At 42.3% G+C, this 7,230-nt stretch overlaps 1 pseudogene; it reads left to right on the top strand.

The window, feature by feature from the left end:
- Positions 1-445: 445 nt before the first annotated feature.
- On the top strand, positions 446-3,120 carry LOC101723161 (protein FAN pseudogene; annotated as a pseudogene).
- The last annotated feature ends 4,110 nt before the right edge of the window (positions 3,121-7,230 follow it).

Below are 7,230 nucleotides of genomic sequence, written 5' to 3'. Positions count from 1 at the left end.
TAATGTTCACCATGGACAGGACCTAGAAATTAGTAAACACTCACTGTATAGAATGCTAAGGTCACCAGAGAAATGGTATTACCTGGTAGTGATCAGAAAAGTCATTGCGTTGTCCCTCAGATTGATTGTAGGGAGTGTAGAAGAAGAGACTCAGCAGAATGGAACAGGCTGGAGCAATGGGTCGAATTATTTGATTTTGGCTGCTACTTTTATATATAGCAGTCATGCAGATATTTGAATGTCAACATTAAAATTCTGAATGTCATTTATAACAAGACAAATGGAGTCCTTTTGTTTAAAGTGTAATTTCCTTATCTGGGAAGTGTGTATGCATACATTTCTTTTGTGGCAACATTTACTTCTCTGGGTAGCTGACATACTTCCTCAATTTAGAAAAAAGGAAAGCTATATGATGAGCAAGCAGAAAGGTACAGGAAGTAGCTCTACTCCAAGGAGAGGTTTTCCTTGCTGCTGCTCAACTTAGAGGAATACTATTTTGAACAGCATACAGCTAATCATATTCAGCACAGAGGCAGCAATGATGAAAGGAAAATCAGAGGCTCCTTAAAAATATGTTCAAAATCAGTGATTTTTGAACCAGATGCAATATCCCAGCCCATTATTAAGATTCCTTTGAGAGATTGTATAAAAATAGGAAAGCATGGAGAAAACATGGCCAATAGACACTCTGCAAAGGCAAAATGTGCAGGGATTTCACTCATTTTTAGTCAGGTATATTTCATTAAAGAACATAATATTGTTGCACCATATAAAAAAGAAAGGGGCAAAATGGAATATGTCTTTGAATTGGATGTTTCAGGGAAGGTAGAAGACGTGGTGGAGACATTGCTTCAGCTTCACAGAGCCTCTTGCCTTGACAAACTTGGTGATCAAACTGCCATGATAACAGCTATCTTGCAGTCACGCTTGGCTAGGACATCATTTGACAAAAACAGATTCCAGAGTGTTTCTGAAAAGCTGCATATAGAATGCAAAGCAGAAATGGTGACTCCCCTGGTGACAAATCCTGGACATGTGTGCATCACAGACACCAACCTGTATTTTCAGCCTCACAGTGGGTACCCAAAACCTGTGGTCCAAATTACACTCCAAGATGTCTGCTGCATTTACAAAAGGAGGCACGGCCTTATGCCCTTGGACTTGGAAGTATTTTGCACAGAAAACGATCTGTGTTCTGACATCTATCTAAAGTTCTATGAACCTCAAGATAGAGATGACCTCTACTTTTATATTGCCACATACCCAGAGCACCATGTTGTAGAACACACCGCTGAGAGCTACATGCTGCAGTGGCAGTGAGGCCACCTTTCCAACTACCAGTACCTGCTCCACCTCAACAACCTGGCCAACCGCAGCTGCAATGACCTCTCCCAGTACCCAGTGTTTCCATGGATAATAAGTGACTATTACAGCCCAGATTTAGATTTATCAAATCCAGGAAACTTCAGGGACCTTAGTAAGCCAGTGGGAGCCCTGAATAAGGAACGGCTGGAGAGACTACTGACTCGTTACCAGGAAATGCCTGAGCCAAAATTCATGTATGGAAGTCACTACTCTTCCTCAGGTTATGTGCTCTTTTACCTTGTTAGGATCGCACGAGAGTATATGCTATGCCTACAGAATGGAAGATTTGATAATGCAGATAGAATGTTCAACAGTATTGCAGAAACCTGGAAAAACTGTTTGGATGGTGTAACGGATTTTAAAGGAGGGCAGATGGTTAATGATGTTGAGCTTCCCCTGTGGGCCTCAAGTCCTGAAGACTTTCTCCAGAAGAGCAAGGGTGCACTGGAAAGCACTTATGTATCACAGCATCTTCATGAATGGATCGATCTCGTATTTGGCTACAAGCAGAACGGGAATGATGCTGTTGGAGCCCATAATGTATTTCATCCCCTGACCTATGAAGGAGGTGTAGATTTAAACAGCATTGAAGATCCTGTTGAGAAAGTGGCCATGCTAACCCAGATCTTAGAATTTGGGCAGACACCAAAACAGCTGTTTGTAACACCACATCCTCAAAAGATCACCTCCAAGTTTAAAAATATGTCCCAGACCTCCAGTTATAATGCTTCTATAGCAGATTCCCCAGTTTCTCCAGATGAAGAGTCCTTTGAAGACTTGACTGAAGAAAGGAAAACGCTGGCGTGGAATAACATCACCAAGCTGCAGTTATGTGAGCAGTATAAAATCCACAAAGAGGCAGTTACAGGGATAGCAGTCTCTTGCAATGGGTCTTCAGTCTTCAAAACATCACAAGATTCCACCTTGAAGATGTTTTCTAAAGAATCCAAAATGCTACAAAGAAGTATATCATTTTCGAATATGGCTTTATCGTCTTGTTTCCTTTTACCAGGAGATGCCATTGTCATAAGTTCTTCTTGGGACAATAATGTCTATTTTTATTCCATAGCATTTGGAAGATGACAAGACACATTAATGGGGCATGATGATGCTGTTAGTCAGATCTGTTGGCATGACAACAGGCTATATTCTGCATTGTGGGACTCTACAGTGAAGGTGTGGTCTGGTGTCCCTGCAGAAATGCCCGGCACCGAAAGACACCAGTTTGATTTGCTGGCTGAGCTGGAACATGATGTCAGTGTAGCTACAATCAATTTAAATGCAGCAAGCACACTGCTGGCTTCAGGCACCAAAGAAGGCATTGTGACTATTTGGGACCTCACTACAGCCACCTTACTGCACCAGATCCCATGCCATTCGGGGGCTGTATGTGCTACTGCTTTCAGCCCAGATAGTAGCCACATTCTCAGCACAGGGGTGGATGGCTGTCTGAATGTGATCAATGTGCAGACAGGAATGCACATCTTCTCCATGGCATCAGACCAGCCCCAGAGGTGCTTCATCTGGGATAGAAATTCTGTTCTGTCTGGAAGTGAATCTGGTGAGCTGCTGGTCTGGGACCTCCTTGGAGCAAAAATCAGAGAGGGAATACAGGGCCACAGCGGTGCTGTGACATGCATATGGATGAATGAACAGTGTAGCAGTGCCATCACAGGCGGGGAAGACAGACAAATTATGTTCTGGAAATTGCAGTATTAAGTGCCTTTTCTTCTTTTGACTCTATTATAATGTATTTTTAAACCAAACTTTTAAGTGAATTGGTGAATGTGCAATGATAGTAGTTAGAAGTTTTACCACATGGAAAATGTGTGGTTTTAAATCATGGTGATTTCATTGAAAGCCATTAGTTGCCATCTTCTAAAGCAGATAAAACATGGCAGTGTTAGGGAGAAAATGTTACATTTGCAAGGCAGATAATCATCGCAATGTGGTGATGGCTGGAAAACAGGACTGGGTGGCAAAGAGAAGCTAAGAGGAGATACTAACCTGGACTGAGGAACACTGAAACATTGGAAAGCAGAGAAGAGTTTAGAATTTTCCAAGAAAATGTGCAGTATCCTCTGCTGCTTGAGTCCCTCTGTCTTCCCTAATTTCCCAGTTGCTGCCACTTGGTTTTTAGGTATGTATTTTCATGGAGTGGATACTTTACATAATTTTGTACCCAGATTCTAAGAACCTGGGGAAGGATTAGCAGTTCTTATAACAGTGAAGGTACTGGGTATAGGAACAGTTTGTATTTCATTAAGCTATTAAATGCTCATCTTTTTTACATTAAAATATTTTTCTATAATAAAAAAGAAAGGTACAGGAATTATGAAGATCCTGTCCCTGAAGTGTTGATACTTAATGATTTTGAGCACCTGATTCTACTTCCTTCCCCATATTGCACATGGTGTCTAAGTCTGGGTTCCTAAATGTGGACCCTGTGGCAAACTTGTGGTGCAAACAGCTGGCTCAAAAGGGAAGGGCAGGCAGCACTGGAGGGATGTGGGGACAGGAGGGGCATATAAAGGGAGTCAGTTTGGGAGAAATGATCACACAAGTTACCAATGTGGGCAGGAGGACCTAATTCCCAAGGGATGATATACACAATTGTGTGGAAAACACACATCGGAGATTAGTCCCAGGTGTAGCGTGAGGAAAAATGGTGAACATAGGAACCCTTTTTCTACTCACATCACTCACTGTCTTGTTTAAGAAGACCAGAGTGTGTATCCCTCCCTGAGTGATCTTGTTCACACCACAGCTCCTGCTCACTTGTTTCTCTTGGGCCCTTCCACTTGCCACCTCTCTTTTGTGGTCCACATTCCACTCTCAGGTCATACACATGTCTACCTCATGCATCTTTTTCTAAGAGTGGTAGTCAACCCACTATGCAAAATCCTCCTGCTAATCCCTTATTACTCTACACATAGATTTTGCTGGATCTGGAAAAGGCAGTGAATGGACAAAGAAATACGGTGAATTCCTCAAGGGAAGATTTTAAAAAATATTTCCCAATTAAATTACTATTTCAAGGTATCTTATTGAATTCCGATGGATATCACACTGCGTACTGTGCAGTATGTGTACACCAAGGCCTCTATCTCCATGAGGCCAATAGTGAGGGACTGCTCCAGCATAAGCAGCTCCAGGACTTTTTCTATGGTATATATGTCTAGGCTTCAGCCACCCACAGCACAGCTCCCAGGTTTTGTTAAAGCCTTCTCAGCCTTGGCTGCTTCATTGTGCTGAATCTTCCTGAAGTTCTGGCAGGACAACTCATGGTCAGTGCCATCCTAGTGCAAATGGGATTCGGATTGCACAGCAAGGAGGCCTGAATCTTGCACCCACTTCTCCATCATGGCCCCTTGCAGGGCTTTACTGTCTTATCTAGAGCCTGAGGTGTCAGATTCCAGATTGTTTCTCTCTGAAATCACTTGGGGAGCTACCTATAGGAAAACATGAGAAAAGACTCAAGCAGGGATGACAAGAGGGCATAATACTTTTCTTAAGTTTTGAGAATCTGCTAAAAGTTATGGGCACATTTTCTAGAAAAATACTTCCACAGATTTAACTTGGCATCCAGTTTCCAAAAGCCCATCCATGGACCCTCTAGAATTGTGCTGTTCAGTATGTTAGCTCTTATAGCTCGGTAAAAATTAAAGAAAATTAAAACTCCATCTCCTGCACACATTTCAACTGCTCATTACCATCATTATGCAGAAAACAATACAGGATTTGGCAGTATTGCTCTAACATTCTATGGATCCCACTCCAGTGATACCTGCCTACAGGTAGGCAGGCCCATAACCCCACTCCCAGTATAATGAGGGCACTCTGGTGTTTCTGATTATAAGGAGTCTGAAAAAGTTACACAACTGCTGAGTAACCTTGAATGCCCATCTGGTCTCGAGTTACCCTTCATAGCCTTCACACAAAGCAATCTCTACTGGAGCCACGTTCTGCAAGGGCAGCCTGTGCTCCATCCCTCATTCTCCTCATCACTGAGTATGCGCTGTTCCACTAATAACCTCACACCCCTTCCTACATGCTCTCCTGCATAGCATCCCAAGTGATTAGCCTATGAGGAAAATGTACTGCATAGGACATGCCATGAGGAGTGCGCTGTACTTTCCTATGGAATGACACTTTCTCAATTCATGCTATGTGCCAAGTACTGTTCTAAGAATTATGGATATATTAGTCCAGTTAACCATCACCCAAATTTAGGAACTGGCTACTTATGTTTTACCCTGAATGCAGTTAAAGGAATACAGGTTTGAAGTTCAAGGTATTGAATTGTCCAAGGTCAAATGGTATTTTGCCAGAGGAAAATGCTAATAAAGTTAAACATCATATTAACTACACTTAAAATTAAGCAAGCAAGCAAGCAAGCAACAAAAGAAACAAACAGAAAAACATCAAAATGCTTTCAGCACAATCTCTGATATCAAAGTGGTGGTCACATAATGTCTCTGAGGTCTGAGGACCTGTATCTGCAGGTGTGGTATGGATCCTCTCCCTCTGCATTTGCTCTTACAACTCTGTGTCTGTCTTTTTCCCTTGGGGGAGCATGAAAAAGAAATACACATGACTTTCTTTTCACCCAGACTTCCAAAATTGACACTGTCTTCATATCCCACTTTACCATGAAATGAAACTGAACTTTAGTCCCAGGCTGATCTATATATAATAACTTGCTAACTGTGTGATTTTGGCACCCATTGCCTCTGTCTGCAACATAAAATTAATCATGGCTCTCTATCATAAAATGTTCTGGGTGGATCCAATTCCACAGAGAATTAATAGCTGGTACAGTGCATGGTACAGAGGAAGTGATCAATGAAACTTCATTGCTGGTCAGGACTCATTCCTAGGAAGCTTCTTGCTTCCTGAGTCTTGACTCCTAGCCATGGCTACAGGTCACACAGGCGCTCTAGGGTGTTTTCGTGGACGTAACATTTAACCCACTCAACCCACTCTATCTTCCCAGCTGGGCAAACCTTTTGCCACATTTACCCAGGAAGTTGACACTTGGGGTTTCCTTCCAGAGGACCTTCCCAAAGCAAATTAATTTATCCAAAGAGCTGGTGCTTTCTTTCTCCCAAGCTCTTCTTGAATGACCCCAACTTCACAGGTCCTAGGAATAAAACAGTGTGTGAAAACAGAGCACTAGGGGAGTGCAAGTATGACTTGTTCCAGAAACAACTAGAATCTGGCTTAAAATTCAATGCATTATCAATGGTAGGTGCTTTTCATGCCTCTTTGATGAGAGGTACAGACATCGTCTTCTACTAGGGAAGAGGATGCTCTGGAATCTAAATTCAATTTTGATTTGTACTGAGGTGAATGGGCATTTTGAAAGGAAATCAGCATGTTTGAGGGCTTGGGTTCCATCCCCAGAGTAGGGAAAGGATAAGGTTAAGTAAATAATGGGAGAATGAAGGAGCAGAAAGGTAATGCTTGGGGGCTTATTAAATCAGAAAAGTAAAAAAACAACACAGGTTTGGTCACTCTTTAATGTGATTAGGCAACCTTGTTTGCTAACTAGCAGTTATGGAAGTTAGGATTCCATCCTCCCACGGAGAACTGGGATGGAATCTGGGGGCAACAGAGACGTTGCACTTTCTGGTGATTGCTGTTCAGTGGAATGGCTTTCAGATCCTTCAGAAAGGTGCTTATGAATCTTAGCAGATGCATACATACCTCTCAAAGGGATAGAGGAGCATTCACACACACTTTGCAAAAGGGAGGGACATATCCCCAGTTATTGGATAGAACAAATTATAAGTTTTGCTTTGAGCATTCTCAACAGGCACTGTAAGGGGGAGTTAGGATTATACCAGGAAGGTGGCCTTGAAC

The sequence above is a fragment of the Heterocephalus glaber genome, unplaced genomic scaffold, assembly GCF_053883595.1.
Source record: "Heterocephalus glaber isolate CG9 unplaced genomic scaffold, H.glaber_assembly_v1.0 deba00001765, whole genome shotgun sequence".
In the NCBI taxonomy this organism is placed as follows: domain Eukaryota; kingdom Metazoa; phylum Chordata; class Mammalia; order Rodentia; family Bathyergidae; genus Heterocephalus; species Heterocephalus glaber.
This window is presented reverse-complemented; position numbering and strand designations above follow the sequence as displayed.